Source organism: Malaclemys terrapin, chromosome 21 (genome assembly GCF_027887155.1).
Source record: "Malaclemys terrapin pileata isolate rMalTer1 chromosome 21, rMalTer1.hap1, whole genome shotgun sequence".
In the NCBI taxonomy this organism is placed as follows: domain Eukaryota; kingdom Metazoa; phylum Chordata; order Testudines; family Emydidae; genus Malaclemys; species Malaclemys terrapin.
Window position 1 is genome coordinate 5679059 of NC_071525.1, and position 10888 is coordinate 5689946.

Genomic DNA, 10888 nt, shown 5'->3' on the forward strand with positions numbered 1-10888 from the left:
CTTCAGGAGGGGAGCCCACTTCCTTGATTCCTGTGGGGGGAATGCCACTGAGAATAAGGGAAGCTGGCAGCTGGGGTCGGGGATCTGCCCTGGGTCCCCCTCTCTGCTCGGGGAGCAAGGTGCCAGCTGCAAAGGAAGGAAGTCATTAAACAGCAAGGGCGCCCAGCGGGCAGCCGAGGGAGATTCACCTTTTAACCCCTTCCCCTCCGGCAGCATCGCTGCACCCCCTGGCCTGCCCCGCCCCTCCAGGCCCAGATCTAGCCCTGTGAGTCACACCTGCCGGAGAACCTAGCCCAGACGTGGCAAGGCTAACAGACACTCGGCCACGGTCCCCCATCGTAGCCTGGCCCCCTATTGCAGCCCTGCCCCCTCCATCCTGCTGCCGTCCACTGTGTTATACAGGGAAGGGGTCAGACTAGGTGAACCCCATAGGCCCGTCTGGCATTGGAATCAATAGCCCTATGAATCCATTATCCCTGTCCCGTCTCCTGCCCTCCCCGGGGATGACGGGCTCGGTCCATCACAGATAGAATGACGGGGTCTTTGCACCCACCTCCTTGCTGTCTTTCGCTGCCACGCGCTAACCCACAGCGAGCAGGGTCGGCTAGTCCCAGGAGTTAGTCTGGGCCTCCCTTTAGCTGGCTCTCAGAAGCCCTAAGGGCCATTTCCCAGGGGCCGAATCTCTGCCACCTGGCACCTGACGCAGCGGGGGGAAGTTGGTCCCGTGCTGGCCTGGCCGGGTGGCGGTTCACCCCCCCTTGCTGTGGTGATGTAAATGAAGGCACAGGGCGAGCCAGAGGGGATCAGTCCCCAAGGGCTTGTCCTGGTGTAATTTGAAAAGTCCCACCAGGCGATGGGGGCTCCGACGGGGAGACAAGGCCGCAGCCTAGGAGATCTCACTCTGAGGGGTGATCTGATCCTATATTTCACCCCAATATTCCCCATTATCCCCCCCAATATGTAACACTCCTGCCCCATCCCTGTTTACACGCTCCAGATACCTAGACCCTCACGCTCTCTCTTCAGCTCTTTGAATCACCCCTTAGAAATAGATCTCGCCAATCAAATTTGCAGCTTGCCTCTAAACCACCCCGCCCCCAACACCTGCTCCCGCTTCCCCCGGCTCGGAGCACAGCACGATCCGTTTGCCTCGCGGTGCCTCCTTGGTTTGCCTGCTCCCTCTGCCCTGTCTCAGGGCCGCCCTGCACAGCCCGCGCGGGTGGAACTTCCCTTACCATCCCTGTGCCTTTGCCGCCTCTGCAACCCTGCACAGCAGCGCGACTGCTGCAGCAAGATCCTTCCAGCACGGGGGAGGAAGAGCGTTCCCCGAGCTCCTTGGCTTCTTCCCAGCGCTGCACCCCGGCTCCTTGACAAAGCCCTCCGCTGCGAGGCTGGATCTCCCGTCTCCTGGTCCCGCGACACCCCGCCGGTTAATTACCCAGCGCTCCGGACCTGCTCCTCACGCTCCTGGAGGTCACTGCAGTGCCTGGTTGCCTTCCGCTGCCTTCTGTCGCTGCCTTACCCCACCCCTCCTCCACCTTCACCTCTCCCGGCTATTTAAAGGTGCACCGCTCCCCGGCCGGCTCCGCGTCAGGCCCCCGGCTTCGCGGGGCAGGAGGCTGTTATCCCTGAGAGATGCCAGCTGAGCCGCAGGGGCTGGCTCTTGTGAGGCAGCGCTAGATGGATGGAAATGTAGAGGCTGCGCTGGAAAGTGGCGCTCGGGACATTATTTATTGATGGGCTGGCAGGGCCCCGTGCAATGAGGACATGCTTCTTGGCTCAAGGAGTTTGGAGCTAAGGGAGACATCCAAGCACCCTAGGAATTCCCAGACTGGACCAGCATCGCCCACTGCTTCAGAGGCAGGTGCAAGAAATGCCCCCGGTGGATAGTTATGGGGCAACAGCCCCTCAGTTAGTGAATTATAAATGAGAGGGAGTTTAGCAGGACTCTAAATCCATCTACTCCAATGTATAAACTAACCTCTAGTATAAAGCACACTGGGTTATGATTCGAGAGAGATGAGTTCTATTCCTGGCTCTGCTGCTGGGGTAAGTCACGTCCCTGTTCTGTGCCTCAGTTTCCCCATCTATAAAGCGGAGATAAGAATACTGTCCTCCTTTGTAAAGTGCTTTGACAAATGCTAGATAAGGGCTCTTCACTTCCCCCCACAGAGATTTTTCTGCAGCAGCTACATTGTTGTGCAGGATCATTGTTAACATTTGATCTTTTCCTTACATCCCCAGCTCCCGGAGTCATGTGATGATGTGAGACTAATGTGACGTGCGACACGAGTTTTTGTTAAAACATAAACGTTTCTAGCCGTGAGAGTTGCAGAGTAAAGCTTGCAAACCTGACCCCTAAATGCTCCAAATCCGGAAGTTGAATTAAAAAGAAGGCTAGTGATGATGATGACTGACGATGATTTTTTTTAGGGGTCCTGAATCATGACATTGGAATGTCTGAAGCTGGTGATGCGACTGCAGCATTCTCTTCACCTGTCTCTGCTGGTCGAAAAATAGGTAATGCATTTTGGGGGGAAAGGTTCTGAAAATTTCAAAATCTGCCTGTTTTGAAAAAAAAGAAACTGTTGTTCATTTGGTGGAAATCTGGCACAAAAACTTCCGTTGCCGTTTCAGGCATACCTTTTTCTAGGATATTTTCAGTTTCAAAAAGGGGCGAGGATGTTAGATTTTATTTTTTCCTGTCTCTCCGTGCCCCCCATCCCCCGCCTCCATTTTGGCGCTCGTAAATGAAGATGGGAGAAGGAAAAACTGCATTTTTTGTTGTTGTTCTGCGGATTTATCCAAAAAAAATTTAGAGAAGTAAAAAAAAAAAAAAAATTGCAAACTGTTTCACTTGTATAAAAAGGCCATTTTTAAAAAATGAAAATTTGGTTTTGTTTGTAAAATTGCAACCAGCTGTCCCCGGTAGCAGCTGGCCCCAGGCACCGGGTATTGGGCCAGATGCACCATTCATCTGACAGCTTCTCTCTTAGCATTTCTGTCTTATTTTCCATTGGCTTTTTACAAAGTGTTTTTATTATTAATAGTGCAGGTGGGCGCTGCACAGCCACATAGGCGGGCTATTTTATTATTTGTGTGACCATAGCACCTAGCAGTCATGGGCCGGGCCCCTTTACGCTAGGCGCTGTACAATCACGGCAGAAAAAGATGGCCCCTGCCTAGGAGCTGCCAGTTCTTGCACGGTGCTAGCCTGAGGCCAGGCGACAGAGGGGTCATGTTAGTGGCTGACACAGCAAGATTGCTCCCCGTAGGCCCGATGCTGCCAGTCGTGCCGGCTAATTCGTCGGCTGAGCACCACCACAGCCCAGGGAGGGGTTTGCAGAAAAATTCAAGCTCAAAGAAGCTGCGTCTTTGTCAGAGGGAGGGTAACTTGCGGTTGGATTCCCAAAGGACACGGTGGATTGGCCGGCACTTGGAAGCTTTAACTCAGGACCAGGTGACTGCCTATAAGAAATCCGTGAGCCGTGAAGCTTGACGCAAGAATCGCTGGGAGAGGTTCTCAGGCAGCAGGTCAGACTGGGTGATCTGCCGAGCCCTGCTGGCCTTAAAGCCAGAACGTTTCAAAGGGGACGCTGTGGACACAGCCGGCAGCAGCCTCAGAGCCCCGCTTGACAGACTGGGGCTCCTGCTAAACACAGCGGCCTAGCCAGTGCTTGGAAGGTACAACCTATGCTCCTAAGCGGGAACTGACGCTGCAGCGTCTGCCCAGCGCGGGAGCCTGTCAGCCTGGAGGCTGCACCCTTAGATCCCTGAGTCTGATCTGCATAGCACAGGCGTTGAACTGCACCCACTTACCCCTCTGGGGAGCCCATCGGGAGGGTTAGACTGAAGCATTTCGGTCCTTGGGAGGCCAACCAGTCACAGACCCACATTCGAACCAGCAACCTACAGCCCAAAGGATCCCGATCCCCTGAGCTACCTAGCAAAGCTCGCCATAGCCTGCTGCTCACCCCGGGTTCTCCCTGTTGGCGCTCAGTGCTGTCTTAATTAGCAGGATTGATCTTTTTCAGCTCGGCCCTTTGGCCCCTGTTCCTGGCAGATTGAACCTCCCGTGTTAGCATCTGCAGCCAATCTCCCTGTCTGCAAGCATTGTGGGATGCGGGACTCTCTCCGATCAGCTGTCGGGATGAGGCCAGAGAACCTCAAAATGCTTTACAAACACTGCCTCAGGCTCTTAGCATCATCCCCAGTTCTTCAATCTGGGGAAACTGAGGCACAGAGAGGTGGCGTCCCATTCACATAGCAGATCTGAGACCAGAACTCAAGATTCCTAGGCTCCTGCTCTAAGCAGCTGATCATATGCTCTTCCAGAACTTGTGGTAAAAGTCAGGACTCCTGACTCCCAATCCAGCCTTTTTGCCCCTTTCTTAGAACCTGACCTTGGAGCATCAAAGCACTTAACAAAATGTTTAAGTAATCGGGACTCTCATCTCAGCCACCTGGTGAGGTGTGTAAGGAACAGTTTCACCCACCACTGAAATGCAGCCACCTCTGGGGTGGGGTGTGGCAGCTATTTAATGTCACCCAGCAACACTACACAATCATTTAGGACCGAAAGGAAGACGAAGGCTGCGTCCAGTAGAAAGGTGAATGGCACGTAGCCAGGATAATGGGGATTAACGCCCCTTATTATGGGATGAGCTGTGGGAGTTTGAATAAGTAAGAACTTGGTGCACTGAAATGGACATCTCTTCCTCAGCTCCTCTCTGAAAGGCAAAGTCTTTGTATTAGTTTGCATTGATTTGAAAGCCGGTGGCGTGACTGGCACAAACCCTACAGCCATAATAAAATGAATCGGCTATTGATAGCATGTAAAACACTGCCAATCGGTTCTAACTTGGCACTGAACAATGCATTCAGAGCCAGGGGGAAGGGAGATCGTATGGGTGGGTGTGTTGGGTCCTGCTTTCTGAGCGTACTATTCCTAGCTCTGGGGCAAGTTCCTTTTTGTTTCCCCTGTGTCTGTCTTCTCTGTTTCGATTGTAGGTGCTTTGCGGCAGGGACTGTCTCTCGCCAGGTGGATGTCGTTTGAGGCAGGGTTGTAATAATGTCTGGCGTGTGCCCCCTGCTACCGCACGCCGCTTGTTCAGAACGTCTAAGGCCAGATGGGACCCTCCTGATCATCACGTCTGACCTGCTTAACCCAGGCCAGAGAACCTCCCCTGTTGATTCCCGCACCAAGCCCATGGCGTCGGCTTGAGTCAGAGCATCTCTTCGAACGAGACGTCCAGTCATGATTTAAAGACGTGCCAGGACGGGGAATCCACCACGTCCCTTGCCGAGTCGTCCGATGGTTAGATGTTAAACATTTGTAGGTGCCGCTATTAAATCAGCCCGTGATCTCATAGCACTTTACAAAGCTGGCTGAATAGCATTACCCCCCTTGTCCAGATGGGGAAACTGAGGCATAGAACCCTGCCTGTGTGGTTATATGGCAGAGCTCCCCGCCATAGTAAACGGTCTCCATCGTCTCCCCTCGAGTCAGGCGACCTCCTGCTGAGATCTCTGTCCCCTCCCCTGCAATACAGCTGCTTAGAGGCTGGGTTATAGGGTCGTGTTCTGGCCCATTGTCAGGCACTCAGTTTTCCTGACAGACTCCATTTCCAGTGCCCACGGTGTCACAAGTGCCGCGCTGCCTGGGCCGCTGGACACAGTCGGGCGCAGCTCACCAGTGATGTGAGTTTGGTGGGTCTCTCTCGCCCAGTCCCACTTCTGCACATGCCCCAAACTGCTGCGCCTTTAGCTCCCGCTGTCCAATCGCTCCTCAGAGGGCCCAGGAGTGAAGGGGGCTGCAGGCTGGGAATGAGGTTGCATCAGCGCAGCGAGGGGATCGGGGAGGAAATCCCAGGACTGGATTAAGAGGGAGACAGCAGGTTAGGGGAGCCTAGGAGTGAAAGGGTGGGGGCTGTGAGTCAGGACTGAGGGGCATTGGCAGAGCTGTGTATGGGGGGATCCCAGGGCTGGAATAGCAGAGTGTGTGGGGGGTCTCTAGGTCAGGACTGAGGGGCATTGGAAGAGCTGTGGGGTGGGGGGCGGATCTTAGGACTGGAACAGCAGAGTGTGTGTGTGGGGGTTCTGGGCCAGACTGAGGGGCATCGGCAGAGCTGTGTATGGGGGGATCCCAGGGCTGGAATAGCAGAGTGTGTGGGGGGTCTCTAGGTCAGGACTGAGGGGCATTGGCAGAGCTGTGTATGGGGGGATCCCAGGGCTGGAATAGCAGAGTGTGTGGGGGGTCTCTAGGTCAGGATTGAGGGGCATTGGCAGAGCTGTGTATGGGGGGATCCCAGGGCTGGAATAGCAGAGTGTGTGTGGGGTCTCTAGGTCAGGACTGAGGGGCATTGGCAGAGCTGTGTATGGGGGGATCCCAGGGCTGGAATAGCAGAGTGTGTGGGGGGTCTCTAGGTCAGGATTGAGGGGCATTGGCAGAGCTGTGTATGGGGGGATCCCAGGGCTGGAATAGCAGAGTGTGGGGGGGGTCTCTAGGTCAGGATTGAGGGGCATTGGAAGAGCTGTGGGGTGGGGGGCGGATCTTAGGACTGGAACAGCAGAGTGTGTGTGGGGGGGTTCTGGGCCAGACTGAGGGGCATCGGCAGAGCTGTGTATGGGGGGATCCCAGGGCTGGAATAGCAGAGTGTGTGTGGAGTCTCTAGGTCAGGATTGAGGAGCATTGGAAGAGCTGTGGGGGGGGGGGGGGGGGGGCGGGGCGGATCTTAGGACTGGAACAGCAGAGTGTGTGTGGGGGGTTCTGGGCCAGACTGAGGGGCATCGGCAGAGCTGTGTATGGGGAGATCCCAGGGCTGGAGTAGCAGAAGGAGTGGCAGGTTGGGGGGGTTCTCCTCCCTGCCCCTGCCTCAGGGACCCGAGCCACCTGGATCTGCAGCCAGCTGGGCCAGGCTCCATCAAGGCACAACAAGAGCATGGGCCCAGGGACTGGAGTTAATGTCTGTTCCTGGACTGAGTGACCCGCCCTGGAGCCCCCTGCCCAGCCATTAGTGGGCCTTGTATAATGTCGGGGTTGTGCTCTCCAAGGCCTGGCCTTCCTGTTGGATTAAAATATGAAGGAAGCAATTTGCCCATGCTCACCTGACGAACCAGCATCAGAACTGGGAATAGGACCCAGGAGTCCTGACTCCTGGTTGTTTGCAGCCAGGGCTAGACCATGCCTCTTCCTAGAGGTGCACGTAGACGCCCCGAAGTCCTGGCTCCCAGTCTCCTTGCTCAGGCCACTAGATAATGTTCCTTCCCAGAGCTGGGCATAGAACCCAGGAGTCCTGGCTCCCAGTCCCCCTCACTCTAACCATTAGACAACTCTGCCTCTTTTGCAGCATACCCCTCAGAGGAGGTGCAGTGACGGGGGGTTGCAGACGGGCGGCACTGGACCGTAAGCGCTGGAGTCTGGATTCAGCCGTGATGGTAGCCAAGGGGCCGTCTGATCAGCACGCCAGCGGAGGGTGTTTTAGCTGCAAAGAGCGAAGCTGAATGCAGGTTCATCAGGGCAAGTGAAACTGCATTAAACCCCGTGTGCTGCTCTGTTCATTGGGGTGAGCTGCTCCCAGCCTAACCCCCTGTTTTCTTAATGGGCCAACAACAACTGTCCCCTGAGTCCATGCCCACTGATCGGGGCATCATGCGCCCTGTCCCCATCTCACCCTACGCTCTCCCAGCTCGGGGGACCAGATGTCCCGATTTTATAGGGACAGTCCCAATATTTGGGGCTTTTTCTTATATAGGCACCAATTACCCCCCACCTCCTGTCCTGATTTTTCCCACTTGCTGTCTGGTCACCCTACTCCCAGCCAGGTTCGAGGCAGCATTCTGCCCAATCCTAGGGCGGCACGGCCACTTTTTTTTTGTTCCGCTCCGGCCGCCCTGTACGGGGTGGCGGCGCGGAGAACCAGAGCGCCCTGCAGGGCAGTCCTCTTCCTTCCCTCCCCGCCGACCGGAGCGGAGCCCTCGCAGCAGGAGGTGGCGCAGTGGGAGGGGCCGCGTGGCAGCACCCCTGCTGTAGCCCTGGACGCCCCCTTCTCTCTCTCTCCCATCCACTCCCTCCCCCCCCCAGCCGGTCCCCCTGCACCCGTGCTCCAGCCGTGCCGCAGGGTTGTTGTTTTTTTTTTTGCTTGGGATGGCCAAAAAGCCAGAGCCGGCCCTGCTCCCAGCCCGAACACCAGCATGGCTACAGAATAACACATCCCTGTAAGATCCAAGTTACCGTGCTGGGCAGAGACGCTGCGAGGAGAGATTCCCGTTCACTTCTCTGTCGCTTCTGGTTCGGGCTCGTCACTGGCCCATTGGGCTCAGCATTGCACTGGGCGGCTGGTTGGATCAGCAGGTTGGGCTGCCGCTCGCGTGTTCTGTATCCAGTTTGTGGGGGGGTTACAGGGGCAGAGGAGAGCAGACACTCGCCGCGTCTTTGACCCATGCTGCCATTTATCTCCTGTGTGGATGCTCATCAGGCCTCATGAGCAGAGGTCACACACGGCCCAGCGTATTCAGTTGTTTCCCTGCCCACAGCCACTTTTGGCTTCAAGTGACTTTTAGTCTAAATTAGAGGAGAGAATGCAAATAGAATCATAGCAATGTCTGGCTGGAAGGGACCCCGAGAGATCACTTAGTCCAGCCCCCTGCGTTGAGACAGGGCCAAGTTAACCTAGACCATCCCTGACAGGCGTTTGTCCGGCCTGTTCTTAAAAACCTCCAATGACGGGGATTCCACAACCTCCCTGCGACGTCTGTTCCAGAGCCTAACCCCTACGCTAGAAAATTGGTCATCATAACGTCACCCAGAGGTGTGAAAAATCCACACCTGGAGCGCAGGACTGGAATTATGGGGTAGCAAACAGGGCAATTGCCTGGAGCCCCAAGCCAGCCCCGCACGGCGGGGTGGGGCCCACTCCTTAGTTTCTGCCTTGGGCCCCAGTGAGCTAAGCTGCCTTAAATTCCCATGTAGACAGTTACCACCTCTCGGGGAGGTGGCTTACCTACACCGACGGTAACAGCTGCGCCGCTGAGGCATTTTAAGTGCCCACAAGCCCTTAGAGTTAGCAAGTTTGTCCTAATCTCTAACCTAAATCTCCTTTGCTGACGATTTAGCCCATTATTTCTTGTCCTAACTTCAGTGGACATGGAGAACAGTTGGTCCCTCTTTATAACAACCGTAACCGTATTTGATAACAGTTATCTGGTCCCGCCTCAGTCTTCTTTTCTCAGGACTAAACATGCCCTGTTTTTGTAACCTTTCCTCCTAGGTCAGTATCAGTTTTGTTGCTCTGCTTTGAACTCTCTCCAATTTGTCCGCATCTTTCCTAAAGTGTGGTGCCCAAAGCTGGACGCAGGACGTCAGTTGACACCTTGCCAGTGCCAAGCAGAGTGGCAAAATTCCTGCCCATGTCTTACCCACGACACTCCTGTTCATAGAGTGAGAGCCCAGCGTGTCTCTCTCACCTGTACTCAGCACCATCTGCACTGAACTCAGCACCGCATGGCTTCTTAAAGGCACCCAGACCCCGGGAGAGAGCCCCAACGGTGAGCTAAAGACACAACTGTATTAGGGCCGGTGGAAATGTCTCCATCAAACCTCGCGGGCCCCTTGACCGGCTTGTGCGGGGTGAGGACCTATGGGAGCAGGTGCCGAGTCAGCGTCAGGAGTTTTTGCCTGGATGATTCGATCAGCAGGACGGTAAATAATTCATTGGCATTTTGCAGCCACCCAGTTTGTCAGTTTCAGCCTGCACCCGATCCCCAGGTGGGGGAAGCAGATGGGATGTTTTTCAAGACTGGTTGTTTTTCCTAAAAGATCTCTTCCCCCCCAAGAGTGATTTCAGGGTGTGTCTCTGGCGTGTGTTATCTAAGAGGTCAGACTAGATGACAGTGATCCCTCCCGGCCTGGGCATCTACAACTCCACAATGCCAGGGGTGAGCCGAATCAGGCCCCGGTGCAGTGAGAGAGAAAACTGGATTTCTCCCCCTCACCCCAGCAGCGAGCGGTGCCGGAGCTCCGTCTGCTCTGCCGTACGGCTCTGAAAAGAGAGAGCTGGGCCGGCGCCAAGGGAATTGCAGCTGTGTTTCCCAAACCAGTGAGGCGCTTTGGATGATACGGTCTCGTGCAGTGAACACAGGAGCGCTGCCAGCTTTTCTGCCGCCCTAGGCGGTGGAAGGTCCCGCCCTGAAATGCCGCCTCTCACAGAGGCAGCTGAAGGTCTCGCTGCCGAAATACCGCCACAGTCGCTGCCCCCAAAATTGTAGTGCCCTAGGCGACCGCCTAGGTTGCCTAATGGGTTGCGCCGGCCCTGAGTGAACATGGGACTGTTGAAGCTGGAAGGGAGTGTGATCACTAGCCGTAGCGCCGAGCCCAGTCACGGACCAAGACCCGACAGTGCTAGGTGCTGTATAGACTGAACAAAAAGCCAGTCCCTGCCCACCACAGAGCTTATAATTTAGGGTCAGAGCAGAGGACTGGGGTCCAGGTTCTATTCCCAGATCGGGCAGGGAACGGAGCGGTGAGATAGCTGAGCGAAGGGTTCACGTCTCTGTTCCAGCAGCTGGATGGTCTGGTTCCTGGGCGGGTTCCAGAACCGAACAGCTCAGGAAAAATGGTTGAAGCACGTGGAACAGAAAGGAGGCCTGGAGTGCAGAGGTGAGGCCCCCCCCCCCCCCGCTAGCTCTGGGTTTTCCCCTTAGCTCTGCACTGGCACCTACCCTGTTAGCAATGTCCGAAGCTTCATGGTGGTCAGGAACCTGGGCCCAGCGTATCTCAAAGAGCCTGAAATGCTGGGTGGGGCGCTGGGGCTGCCAGCTCTGCTCCGCAGGCCCCAGGGGCTGCTGGAACAATTTGTACAGTGGAGGTGCTGAGAGCCATTGAACCAAA

General features: G+C 55.6%; 1 long non-coding RNA gene across 1 annotated transcript; it reads left to right on the top strand.

Annotated features, from left to right (window-relative positions):
• Positions 1-1798: 1798 nt before the first annotated feature.
• Positions 1799-9736, top strand: LOC128827267 (uncharacterized). The gene is made up of 5 exons (XR_008442949.1): positions 1799-2049; positions 2434-2520; positions 5011-5335; positions 7350-7565; positions 9270-9736. It is a non-coding gene; the product is annotated as an uncharacterized LOC128827267 (long non-coding RNA).
• Positions 9737-10888: the final 1152 nt, after the last annotated feature.